The following is a 13,925-nucleotide window of genomic DNA, read 5'->3' as shown; positions in this document are numbered from 1 at the left end:
AGATGTAGGAATTTATATAATACTCCCACACAGGAGGCAGCATGGCCTAAAGCAAATAAATGCCATGTGTGGACTGGGGTCAGGAGCAGGATAATCTATCTGTTATCCTTCTAAAACTACTGAAAGATGGGTGTAGCAGGAAGGGATGTTGAGCAGCTGATGCTTGAATTCCTGTAGCTCTCACAGAAATGGGAAGCATAATGGATATTTGTTCTGGTGAACAACCATGGAAATATCTGTAGAAGCACAATGCAGAAACTGGCCTTCTGTGAGAAAGTGTCCGAAGAGTACGATGTTGTTAATAAACTGAACTGTCTCAAGAATTTTTAAGGTGCACCACAAATGAGGGCAGTATTCCAAGGTTGTTGGATATATGCTGTATTCACTGGAAAAGGATGTCAAGTTTTTTTTGAAAGCTGATCATGCTATAGAAGTAATTAAATGTTTGTTCTACGGGGATATTGCACAATAAAACAGTTTATAAGCTATGTCTGCCTCTATCGATATAGTTGCTAGTAATTATGCCAGTGATCTTGATGTTTGAGTATTGAATGACTTATTTCATAGCAAACTATGAATAGGATTTGCTGTCAATGAGAGCAGGTAATTTATATAAATCACGAAGAGGGTAGATGAGATTATAGTCCTACATTAACAGGAAAATCTGAGGAGAGAAAACACCATCAACATTAAGATCAATTGGAGAGAAAACTGGCAATATGTATGATGGTAATTTCTTTAGGAGCTGTTAATGACACCCTGTCAAAAGCCTTGCAGGCGTCAAGTGCAAAAGCATGGGGTTCTTCGAACCTTTCCATTGATTATGTGATGTAGGCCCGATCCGCTTTGGATCTAGACTGGAGAAATCCATATTGGTAGTCATGGTCACTAATTAGATGGCAGCCAAGCTTCAATGCCTTAGAAGCATTGCAGCCAAGGTTATCTCAACCTATTACCATTGCCAATTTTGCCCTTGGGCAAAATTGGTGATGGTAATAGGTTGAGATAACCTGAATGGTAGACACTTATCACTTTTTCAGGAGCATATCTTTAGAGATCAATAACAAGATTCCATCAGAACTGGCTGTCTATGTGGTGCCATTTTCTTCTGATTGTCTTTCTGACAGGTCACAGGATGCATGAGATGTAATGTTTGAGATAAAGGAGGTAATTTGTCACAGTCATCTGTCAAAGATAGGCAGGGCCATTTGCAGATTAGATGTCACTTTGAGGTAAACAATTAATCGCCCATGATGAGTTATACGACAAAAATATAAGAATCTCCAATTACTATTTTGCTTTTATCACAAGAGAAACTAATGCAAAACAATTACATAATAATTAAAGGTTTGCTCTATGGGGATATTGCACAATAAAACATTTTATAAGCTATGTCTGCCTCTATCGATATAGTTGCTAGACCAACCAATCTTTCTTGGGTCATTGCTGATGAGTCTGACTCCCTGGAGTTGCCCGTAATAATTGCTGTTTGCAAATAATTTTAAAAAAGTTTAAGCTTGGAAAAACTTCTGCTAACAGGAATTGTTAGCACAGTGACGCCGCATACAGCAATATGGCTGAACAAGTGCCCTTATTAAGCCGTGCCGAGTCAGGTTGCCTCTATGCTACACCCTGATGACGGTACTGAAGATAGGATTGAAGCCAAGACATCAGCCTTGTGTTGCAGTGTTCTGGTATGTCATGACTGCTGTTTTCCCAAAATATTTCCATTTATGGTAAAGGATTGCTGATTACTAGCAGATACTGCTAACAAGATTCAGGTGTCTTGTATTCAAAATCTATGCTTGCTCCTTATCAGTGGTGCACTCAGGATTTAATCTTGGAGGGGGCCGAGCGCTCAGGATTTAACCTTTGGGGGGTGGCGAGTTGAGTAGACGTTTTGCGAATACACACTACACATCGCATATGACCTATAACTGAGCATCTGCAGTAATCGCTAATTCATAAGTAGCACACAACATAAATAAAAAAAAATTATTTTAATTAGGAAAAGATTTTTGGAAATTTTTCTAATGTTTTTTCCCTTTCTTTGGGGGGTGCCTGGGCCCTTTGGCCCCCCCCCCCTCTGGGTGCGCCAGTGCTCCTTATACCTTTTGAACTTGTCTTATCTTCTATAAGTAATTTTTTTTTAAGTTGACAAGGATAAAGCTATAGTATAAGATGAAAGAATAGTACTATATTCTTTAGTGCTTCATGATGACACCACCTGGCATTGCATTTGCTACATATTTCATAGTGAAATTAGCTTCATAAATAATTTATTGGATTGATCTCAAAGAAAAGTGTATTAATTTTGCAGATGAATATCACCTTACACCATGATCCACCACATGCTCTTTCTGTTCATCACACATAAGATTTATTGGAGAAAGCCTTGTTTATCCTAATTTTGGGAACTCATTTCATTACATGAGTTAGATGATGTCATATGGAGATAGAGGGTTTTTTCAACTGGAGACTGGTTTTGTCTCTCAGAACAGACAAACTAGCCCCATGAACATGCACAGATTTACAGCCATGAATACTTATGACAATTATATATTGAGTTTTATCCTTTATCCAAGTGTTAGCAAAGTTTGCTCCTGGATTACTTCAGGATAGGGTTAACTTGTGGTAAAGGTGGTATGAGTTCTCATCACTTGGCTTAGTATCTCCCATAATGCAAAGCACATCTTGCAGACATGTATAATGCTATGCCTTAAAGGAAGGGCCATTACCCAGACTGGTTTCAACCTTTATTGAGGACTCATCAGTGGGAGCCAGACCCAGAGGTGGTGATACTAAAGTGGAAGTAATGGAGAAATCATTTACCTATACAAGTTGCCAAAGGGTGTCACACCCTATTATAAAATTCTCTGGATTAGAGATAAGTTTATGGAAGTTTTTTAACTTGGCTATGTTAACTAATTATATAGGTTTTATCCAGGTGTTAGCAAACAAAGTTTGTTTTTTGTAGTCACAAAGTCACACCCTTTGGCAACTCGTATAGGTAAATATGACTTCTCCATTACTTCCACCTTAGTATCACCACCTCTGGGTAGTGGCCCTTCCTTTAATGCGTTGTATTATGGGAGATACTAAGGCATGCGATGAGACTTATACCACCTTTACCACGAGTTGCTCCAGTCCTGAAAGTACTTCAGGTGCAAACTTTGTTTGCTAACACTTGGATAAAGGATAATACCCAATATATAATTAGTAACATAGCCAAGTGGAAAATTTCCATAAACTTACGACAATATGTTGAAGAGATAGGGTCCTAACCACATGTTGTTATGCCTGTAGTCAGCCATGGGTCACTTCATGGCAGTCCACCTCCTAGATAGGCGATGACACATGAATATAATAGAATAGGTTCTCCATTAACAGCTATTGTTTTCTATGTTCCTGCCTATTTTTATTGATTTTCATACCAAATTTGTTTCAGCTGTTATGCAATTTAATTAGAGAATCCTGGAGATTTGTAGTAGATGCATTTAAGAGCTAACAAGTTTGATCTCAGATTTTCATATCTTGCTTAATATCACTTGCATTCATAATATTATCAATGTAAATGATGAATAAGAGTGGAGATAAGTACCCCTGATTTTATCAAACCATCTTGTATTTCCTACAGTTCTAAATGCTGACTGAACATAACAATACATATAGTCTGTGTATTGTTATGTATACTGTGTTTCATTTATCCAATATAACTTAATCTCTTCAAAACTTTTTCTCTTTGGGCACTTCGTCATATTCCCATGATTTCTCAGCTATTTGTTCATAATGTGATCTTGATATCCTTTATTTGGTCTGAACACAATTTTCCTCAATCTCTTTTCAAGTATGCTTGCTTAGCTGGTATCAGTGGATTTTATTCTATAAAATGAGCAAACCAACAGACAGGAACATATGCAGTTTAGAGTTTATGCATATTATTCAGTGTTGAATTCTTGTAAGAGGTTGATCTTAATTGGCATAGTCATTCTCAATTTTATTTTTAATGAGTTTGTGAAAAATTAAATGTCATGTTAATATTGGGCTTGACAGATTTAGTTATTCTACATAGTTCTTTATCATCTCAGGCTTCTGATAAGAAATGGGTCTTACACAACGCTTCGCAATGTGTTCTATGGTTTTTAAATTATTAGCAGAGTAAGCTGACTGGCATAAAGGAAAATCTGCTTATTTCAAGATTTAGATTGCCTACATGAAATGTTTTGGGAACATTTGTAGAAAATTGTAGGACTAATAGTAGATATCTGCTTAGACATGATTAATGAAATGCTAATATTAAGTACCAATATAATTAAAATCGCAATTTCATGAGTACTTACAAACTATATAGAAAGTTAGCATCCCTTATATGATCTCCTGAAGACCGGTTGAAACCATTCATACTACAGCTAACATTAGAATATCAACACCAAGAGTATTTTTTACCACCACTGTAGTCATTCATGTTTGGCAGACAATGTCTGGATGCACATCGCAAAATATAATGCGGGGGAAAAAGCCACCTTACACATCAAAGCAAAATTTGAAACATTTCCTCAAATCTTTGTCCTCACAAACTGTCCCAACTTGAACAAATGTGGTTTGCCCAAAATTGCCTTTTATTGGGGAAATCAGCCCAACTGCCAAGAACAATCATCCAATGCAGTATGTGGCATAGTTTTAGCACTTCAGGACTCCCTGTATTTCTCTGTTCATTAACTTCTACCTGAAGTCTGCCTGCATGCATGTGTTGATACAATTGTATTAATCCCATGAATATGCTAAGTTAATTTTTTTTCAAAATATTGGAAATAAGTAAATTAGTTGTTAGATATAGTAAATTAAATAATCAATGCCTTCTCACATTCCTAAAACATCTGTAGAAGAACCCCCTCTAGGAATATCGATTCTCGTCCAATTGTTTAATTTTGTTGTTGAATTATGAAGCGAATTGTCGTCTCTATATTGGTGTTTATTCCTCAGGATACTCTTCTTAGGTAAGCGACCAGAAGATGTTTTTATTTTAACTGTGCACAGTGAATATTTAATGGCATCGAAGTGTTTGATAACTGTCATTTCTTGTTTGGTTTAAGATTCGAATAAAATCAACCCACAATGAGTGAAAAGCAACCAAGCATTTCGCATTTCTTTGGTAATACGTAACCAATTAGTTGATCAATGAATCCGATCCTCCACAGCCCCTGCCAGGCACTATCAGGAAGGACATTACAACTAGAGGTGGAGAGATGAAAAAGTTCAAGCTTTTAAGAGAATATGATGGGACTTGAAGTTTGGGTTTATTCAAGGAACCGCTTTGTGTTGTGTGTGTGTTCTGAGTTTATGCAATGATGCCATGAAACCTTCAAAACTTAGTCAAAACACTCAGATTTAGCTAAGAAGCCAGTTGAATATTTTCAAAGGATGCTTGAGAGTATGCAAAAGCAAATAAGTTCATTAGCAAAAATGACTGAAGATAAGTCCCTAGGAAAAGCTTCTTATTTGATAGCACTTCAAATCACGAAAAGTAAAAAGCCGTATATGATTCGAAGAATTAAGTCTAAGAGGTTTTGGGGAAACAGGCTGTCCAGAGACTGAAAGTAATTCCTATGTCCGCTAATACTGTTAAGTGCAGAACTGAAGATATTGAAAATCAAGCAATAGAAAATGTGAAAAATTCAATGTTTTATTCAACTCAATGAATCAACAGGCATAACTAAAAAGTAGTTCTTCTTTTGTTTTGTAAGGTTTGAGTGTCATGGAGAGCTAAAGGAAGAACTCCTCTGTTTGCTCAACTTGCCACGTAGAACAATCGACTCTGAGATTTTCGATGCACTTAATGGTTATTTACTGAGACACGGTATTGAATGGAAGAAATGTGATGGGATATCCACAGATGGTGCCGCAAGCATGACCTGGCATCTTTTAGGAGTTGTTACAAAAGTGAAATATGTTGGACATCTTGTTTACTCATTGTATTTTATATTGTGAGCAACTTGCAACGAAAAGAATGTTTTCAGAACTGCACGAAGTATTCTAATTAAAATTGTAAAAATTGACTGCACAAAGCACTCAATTCTTGAATATTTGTGGCACTTTAAGAAATGGGCTCTCAATATACTCATCTCCTTCACGCTGAGGTGAATTGGCTGTCGAGAGGCAAAATACCAACCTGATTGTTTGACTTACACCAAGAAGTCAAGTCATTTATTCCAGCAACAAAATAGATTCCTGGATCTCTTGTCTGGCGAAGATTGGCTAGCCAAGCTTGCATACCTGATAGATATTTTTTCACTGTTAAACAAGCTAAACACATCCTTGCAAGGACAGCTTATTGACGTGTTCACACTGCGAGGTAAAATGGATGCATTCCAAAAGAAAATATCACTTTGGCAAACGTGGTTGGCTGAAGATCTGTAAATGTTCCTGAATCTTGATGGGTATATGAAAGAAGAGAATGTCAACTGACAGGTAATGACCATTGTTCGACAGCACTTACAGTTGCTCACAGAATCTTTTTGGGCCATTATTACCCAAAGGAAGAGGGCCCCAGAAATGGCAATATATGGATTAATGGATCCATTTTCAGTGAAAATTTAATATAGCAATTTGAGCATGAAAGAAAAAGAAAGCCTAATCGATCTATCATCCGATGACAGTCTCAAAGCTAAATTCCACCCGTCTTCATCAAGACATTTTTAGCTCTCCATAAAAAGTGAATACCCAGTGTTGAGCAGAAAAAAGCCATCAAAATTTTGATTCCATTTGCAACAACCTATTTGTGTGAAAAGACATTCTCATCTGTTATGGCAATTAAAAACAAGTACTGCCATTTGGCTTGAAATAGAAACGGCTCTCTGCGTTGCAGTGACATCTTTCATCTGGCTGTTTCAAACGAGGAGCAACATATATCAACTAATAATTTTGTTATAATTAAACTTAAAAATTAAAATTAAAAGTCCATTTCATATTAATAAAATGCAACTTTTATGATCATTATTTTATACATGTTTGTACCTTTTTTTTTTTAAAAAAATTCATGTTAGTGGTTCCTGGGATTCAAAATTGTGAGTTAAGTGGTCTGTGAGGTCGAAAGGATTGGCGACCACTGGCTTAAATGACATGCTTAAAGTTCTTCTGTAAATGATATTATAAATATCGAAATTTGCTATACTCCAACAGGACTAGGACAACGTGAACCTAACTAGCAAGATGTTACTACCAAAATTCATTCCTGTCATCTACTAGTATACTAGATAGATATTCTTCGAAATAATACTATAAATGTTATCTTCCTCGGGCCACAATGTTATTCATGTTTATCCATACACTTGCTCTAAACAAATAACTGAAATAATCCTTTGTGGAAACCTTCATTTTCCAACTACAGTCTAAGTTATGGTTCTCCATATGCCAAAGCAATTCAAGATAAAATTTCACCATTTCTTAAAGGTCTCTAGTCAGAGACCTCACTTTTGTAGTCAAATCAGAGTATAGCCCACATCTCTTAATATTGGATTAATTAGTCAAGATTTTAAAATAGCTAAACTCAAATAATTGTATCATTTCTTCTTGACTCCTGAGGCTATTGGCACTTCTTGTGCCCTTCATGCTTCCTTTCATGCTAGTATCATTCTTAACATCATACTTCTATTGCAACTGGTGTATGAAAATTCACTTTCCACTATAACAGCTGGCTGCCATAGCTAAAAGACTGCATCGGACTGGATGTAATTGTTTCCTAGTCAATATTGGCATTATATGCATCGTTGTTCTCAAAATATGCCCTTGAGAAAATAACATCTTGTTGTTTACCCGTTGGTGTAATTTGGCAGCCTGTTATATACAATTCTTCTGATAGTTGCATTTCTTTCTATGGATGCTTGTTAAGTTGATGGTGCCATTCTTGAAGTCCATTGATGTTGAGTTTGCATTTGAAATACAGTCATACCCCGAAGTTGTGTGGTAGGTGGGACCAACAAAAAAGCGTGTTAGTCGAATTCCCGTAATTTGGGTATAATTTTGCATACAAACATTAATTGGGACCAAAGGTTTACAAAAACGCCTATATTTTTTAAGAAATATAATCATAATTGTAGTTTTTCATACATAACTTTTTTTTTTTTTTTTTAATTTCGATGTCAATGGTTTCATAAAATCTAATACATTCGTCTGATGGCATAATGTGTTTTTCTTGTCATGCAAAATTTCTTCATAGCAAGCTAATGATTTTTTATTCCTTACCTTGTGGCTACAATTCATTCCTCGTTAGAATCTGTCTTCCAAAATCTGTGGATCAAACTTTTTTGCTAGCTCACATATTTTCATTCTGCCTTTAAAATCCTTAATAATGTTGAGTTTTGTTTCCAAAGTCAGTTTTTCTTTTCTTGCTAGCTGTAGAAGAATTGGACTTGCTTCCTTTGGATGACATTATTTTTTATGTGATAAATTTTTTTATCAAGAACATAACATTAAACAATCGCAAGGTTTGTAAACTATAAAAATCGTGTATGAATGGAGACTGCACGAAACACGTCAGTGCTTGTTCACATTATGTGCGACACTGGCGAATGCAGCCGGCGCTGGAAAGATATGACTAATGGTGAGGTGTGAAGTGGGACAGAAATACGTACATATATGAAACCATGTAACTCTGGATTTGCATAAGTCGGGGTATGACTGTATAGTAATAATTTGGAAACTTAGTTACAAAATTTATTACAGAGAATCTAGTTGCAAGACCTAACAATAGCACTCATGACTCAAAGCAACTTTGATTATATGTATTATTATTATTATCTTGGGCAACTCCAAGGAGTCAACAGACTCATTGAGGGAGGCCTAACATGTCAAGAACAATTATTCGACATTCACACAGTATCTATCATACCTTGCCTTGAACTCATTCACGGTCATAGTACCCACAACAGACTCTGGCAGCTTATTCCACTCATTCATCACTCTCCAAATGAAAAACCTAGCTCTAACACCCCTGCTAACCACATTTTTGCCCTGCTTCCATGTATGGCACCTAGTCCTCCCACCACCAGTCCTATTCTCAAATTTATCTTCTGGATTAATCCTATAGAAACCCTTCAGTAATTTGAATGTCTCAATCATATCACCCCTTTTCCACCTATCAACCAATTTTTGCAACCCACAAATCTTCAACCTGTTCTCATAAAGTTCATTCTACAGACCTGCTATCATCTTGGTCACTCGTCTCTGGATCCTCTCCACTCCTCCCCATCAAGAAGAAACCCTGGCACCCATATCTGGGCACAGTAATCTAGATGGGATCTTATCAAGGCTCGATATAGAGAAACAATAACTTGTTTGTCTCTGCTTGTTCAAGTATTTTTCAGCAACCAAGTGATTTGATGAGCTGATTTAGCCACTTTTGCAATTAATTGTATAATTAATGTGGGTATTTTTAATGGGCACTTCTGCTTTACTAGACGAAGTATCATGATTCTACATCTTCAAAACTTATGGAAACCACTACCGTGTTAGAGTAAAACTTCAGTTTAATAAAAACCAAACTAATCACGCAACATTTTGATCTTCGCATTATGGTCATCTATTGTATACACATAAAGAAACAAGCTGCACTACAATGTACATTGCATGCTGAAGTTGCATTGATTTAGTCAACTGTTAAAAATTAGTGGCCTGACCTGGTGGGAAACCTGACTACATCAAAGCTAGAGTCCTGTTATGTTATTATCTATTAGGTAAAAAAATTAAATTAAGCTAGAGAGCAACATGTTCACACAAATTTTTTTACTTATATAACTATACATTAAAACAAACCAGTATGGATGGTGACCAAGAAAAGTTGAAAAATTGCTTAGTCAGTTTCTTGAACTGTCCATTCTTTCAGTATTCATATACGTATGTCCAATACTGAGTCTATTTTTAGTTCTTTACATATTTCTGTGCTTTTTTTTTCTGCCCCAGAGTATAAGCCTGCTGTCTGCAGAAATTTCATTTCTCCAGTTTTTTTTTTTCCTTCTAGTCTTGATAGTCTATAATTCATTGCCATACAGTAGAGGTCTTGCTAAAACTTTGCAAACTCTTATTGGCATATGTTTTTGAATTTTGTTAAGTTCAAAAATATTATTAATCATTTCTGTTATCTTTTGAAATTTTGATATCAGTGTCAGCTTCTTTTGTATATGATACAACACATCCAAGATATTTTAAGCAGTTAATTTCTTCTGAAATTTAATTTCAATCATGATTTTACTTCTGACTGGAGATGGTCCTTAAAAATTCATGAATTTTGTCTTGTCTTGATTGCATTCTGAATTTTTTTCCACTTATTTTTACAGTGTATATTGATTGTTGGAATTCATCTTCACTTCTTACTATGATTATCTTGTCATCTGCAAACAAAAGGATAATTAAGTATAGTTCCACAATCCAGTTTAAATACTGGTTTTATATTTTTCTTCCATTTCTTTACATTTTATCTACATAGATATAAAATGAGTTGATATTGAACATCTTGACGGACTCCTGTTTATTGATTTCCATTCTGTAACTTTCATAGATTCTTACATCTGTATGGTTGTTCTGATACATGTTAGTTATTGCAGCAAGCAACTGATTTTGTAATGTTTAGATTCTGGAGTACAGTCTACAGTTTGTTCCTTAAGGATTTGTCAAAGGATTTCTTGTCATCTATAGATGCTATGTTTTTATGTTGTATTTGTAAGATTTTTAATGTAAAAACTGGGTCAATGCACAATCATCCTTTTTTGAGTAAGCAAATAATTGCAGTAAGTTCAGACTTAAAATTGATGGCTACAAAACAAATGGACACTTTTTGGGAAAAAACTTGAAAAAATTTACAGATGATTGAACAGAATTTGCAGCTATATGCCATACAAATTTTTCAACAAGTGAAACTGCACTGGGCTTTGAAGATTTGCCACTCTTCACATTTCATTCAGGGTCTGCCACTTACCCTTTTTTAATATATTCTACCCTCTATAGCACTCTCCTCTCCTTTCTTTTGTTCTTTATGTTCAGAGTATTTCAGCTCACTGTTGCTCTTAAGGTGGAAGAGTCCTTCCATTCTTTCTAGCAGCCATTTTTTTCTGCCTTTTTAGTAAGAGATGTCTCTTTTAACACTGCATTCAGAAGCTGTTATCCTTTTTCTATGAAATTTCTTTATGTTCCAAGTATCACATCCGTAAGTTGCAACTAAAAAATAGCTGCATCTACAGTTGCTTAACTTTGTAATGATAGATGTATCTTTCCAGACTTTGACAAAGTCTTTGTCCTAGCCATTCTTAGTTTTGATGTTTTTCTGAACAGCAATTAACATTCTTGACAGAGCCCAGGTACTCAAATTTGGCAACCTCATTAGCTATTTCTCTATTTAGGAACACTTGTTTCTCAGGCCATTTTGTCTATAATTCTGAAACTAGAAACTTAAGTTACTAACATTGGGCACAAAGAAATATACATGCACATCAGCAAAAAAAGCAAACATTGGTTGTTAAAGGTAGGCTTCTATTGTCCTAATTGGTGCATTGATGGAATATTACTAAAGATCTCAAAATGGTCTGATAGGCCATTATATGAACATGTTGACACAACATTCTTCAGATTTGAATTTCTCTGCATCACATTACCAAAAAAAACATGATATATTGCATTCACTTTACAGGGTTAACAGACTTGTGCTCCTTTTAATTCACCACACTTGGAAACTTGCTGACATGAAAGATGCTTAATTTCAGGAACTGCAACTAGTTGTGTATAAAAGCTTAAAATAATGAAAATTTAAATTGTCTCACTGTTAAGTAAAATGGTCTTCCAATCTGGTTAGATATGTCTTCTGATTTTGAGGAGTTAGCACAGAATTCATAGTGTGATAGTGAAAGCAATTGTGATTTAATGCAGATTTTTCATTAAAGAAAGTTGTCCTTAATTCTACTGAAGTAGGATGGCATTTACACTTCTTTGCAATTCCAGGTCTTAATACAGCTTGTGTTCTGTCATATATGTAGATAGATTGAATTTCTCTATAATTGATAAATTTTCTTAATTTGTATATTGTATCCAGATTATTATCCTTACACTTTCCTGTGAATGGTGCTGTCGAAGCATCCATATCAAACTGATGTCTAGATACAACAGTGCATGCTACTCTTACTGGTAAAATGAGGTGAATTTTTTTTTTTTTTTAATATATCCAAAATATGGATTGAAGATTTGCATACAAAGTTTTGTTCAGATTTTTTTGTAAGTATAAACTGATTTGTTGTATGGAGTAGAGTGGGGTGCTGAGAGCTGCTGCAAACTTAAGGTTTTTTATGTGTAGGATTTGCATTGCATTCTTATCTCTAAATATTTCAAATGTTGGTCTCATTCTTGTTTCAAACGAATAGCTAAAAATTAATAGACTTTGCTAGTTCTGTATTGGATTTTTACAGAACTACTACTTAATTGAGCTTTTTTGACTAATGTTTAAATTTTTCAGTAATACTACCATAGAGGTATAGAACGTTCAGTACATAAGTTATTTGGGGGGTGGGGGCACAGACAGTGATGGCTCATTGCTATGTTATGAAGGAAAGCCAGACTGATTAAACTGCATTGATCATGTTACTATGGTGATGAGTTATCATTGAAAAGGGGAAGTGGATAGATTCTTCGAATGTGCGTAGCTTAATGCTTGTTGCCAGTTCATTGTTGAATACTTCTATTACTACATCTTTAAGATTTCCTTGTACGTTGTTAATTCCTATCATATGCTTGCACCTTTATTTTCATATGAAGATGTTGGTAATACAAGGCTAAAAGTTTCATATAAGTAATTTTTTATTATATAATAATGGACATAGTTATCCACGTACCATTGAACCTTTATTCCTTAGTACAAAAGAAGCCATTGTGTATAATGCTATACAAGTATTCTTTCGGGTGATAAAATCAAATGTCTATGGCAGTTCCGTATGGTTATTCATAAGACTAGCTTAACTCACATTTCAGCAAAGTAAGAAGACTGCAATGATGAACTGTTAAAATCCTTGAGACTTCATAATGCTTCAAAAAACAACCTGGCCATTTCTAAAAGCAATGCATGCATTGTGAATAGGTTGGAAATGTTACTTCTCTCACTGCCTTTTGTATACATTGAACCTCCTACTTGGATACATTTTTTTTTTTACGAATCATCTTTTACAACTGTGGTTAACCTGATAATATATAGAGGAAATTCTAATATTGATTAGAGAATTCTTTAGTTAACCTTCCACGGTTAACTAAAGAACCAAGACACTTAAACCAAGTGACTTTTGGTTTCTTGCAAGCAGCGTATGCATCTTTTAAAGATAAGGAAGTGATTTTATCTCTTAAGACTTTGCTTGGACTTCTGTGTGCAGGTCTAGTCTACTGGTTTCTGTGCTTCTGATAAAGTGGAGAGAATACAAAGGAGCATTAACAATGACATCAGGATTGTGGAAGACATTGAAAATTTGTATCCTGCAACACTATCAAACTGGATAAAGAGGGGATATGATTGAGACTTCTGAAACACTTATACCAGATGCCAATAGATAGAATTTTTCAGTATATGGAGGGTGGGAAAAGGATGAGAGGGCATCCATTGAAGTTGAGAATGGAATGCTATCAAGAAGAGGTGAGATGTAGATTTTTCTCTCATAGTGGTGTGTAACTGGAATGCATTGCTGTCTGCATGTGCAAGTAGTGTGAATGAATTTTTTCAAAAATTCAGGTACAAAGGCTGGTGCAGGTAATATGTGCCTCTAAGTCTGACTTAATGTTATGCCCACAGGTAAAAAGGGAGTTTGTATTCTGTGAATTGGATGTATTACACAATTAATACTTGGAGGAAGGAAATATAATGTACTTGTCTAACGTTGAAGCAAGTGTTTTCTTATTGAAATGTT

The 13,925-nt window shown here is 35.2% G+C and overlaps 1 protein-coding gene across 2 annotated transcripts in view; it reads left to right on the top strand.

The window, feature by feature from the left end:
• Positions 1-13,925, top strand: part of Dsp1 (Dorsal switch protein 1) — a 58,046-nt gene that overhangs the window by 28,579 nt on the left and 15,542 nt on the right. The window lies entirely within an intron of this gene.

This window comes from Typopeltis vanoorti, chromosome 16, assembly GCF_054136105.1.
Source record: "Typopeltis vanoorti isolate ZY-2024b chromosome 16, IOZ_Tvanoo_1.0, whole genome shotgun sequence".
Classification (NCBI taxonomy): domain Eukaryota; kingdom Metazoa; phylum Arthropoda; class Arachnida; order Uropygi; family Thelyphonidae; genus Typopeltis; species Typopeltis vanoorti.
The sequence above is the reverse complement of the archived record's forward strand: the minus strand, read 5'-3'. Positions and strand labels throughout refer to the sequence as shown.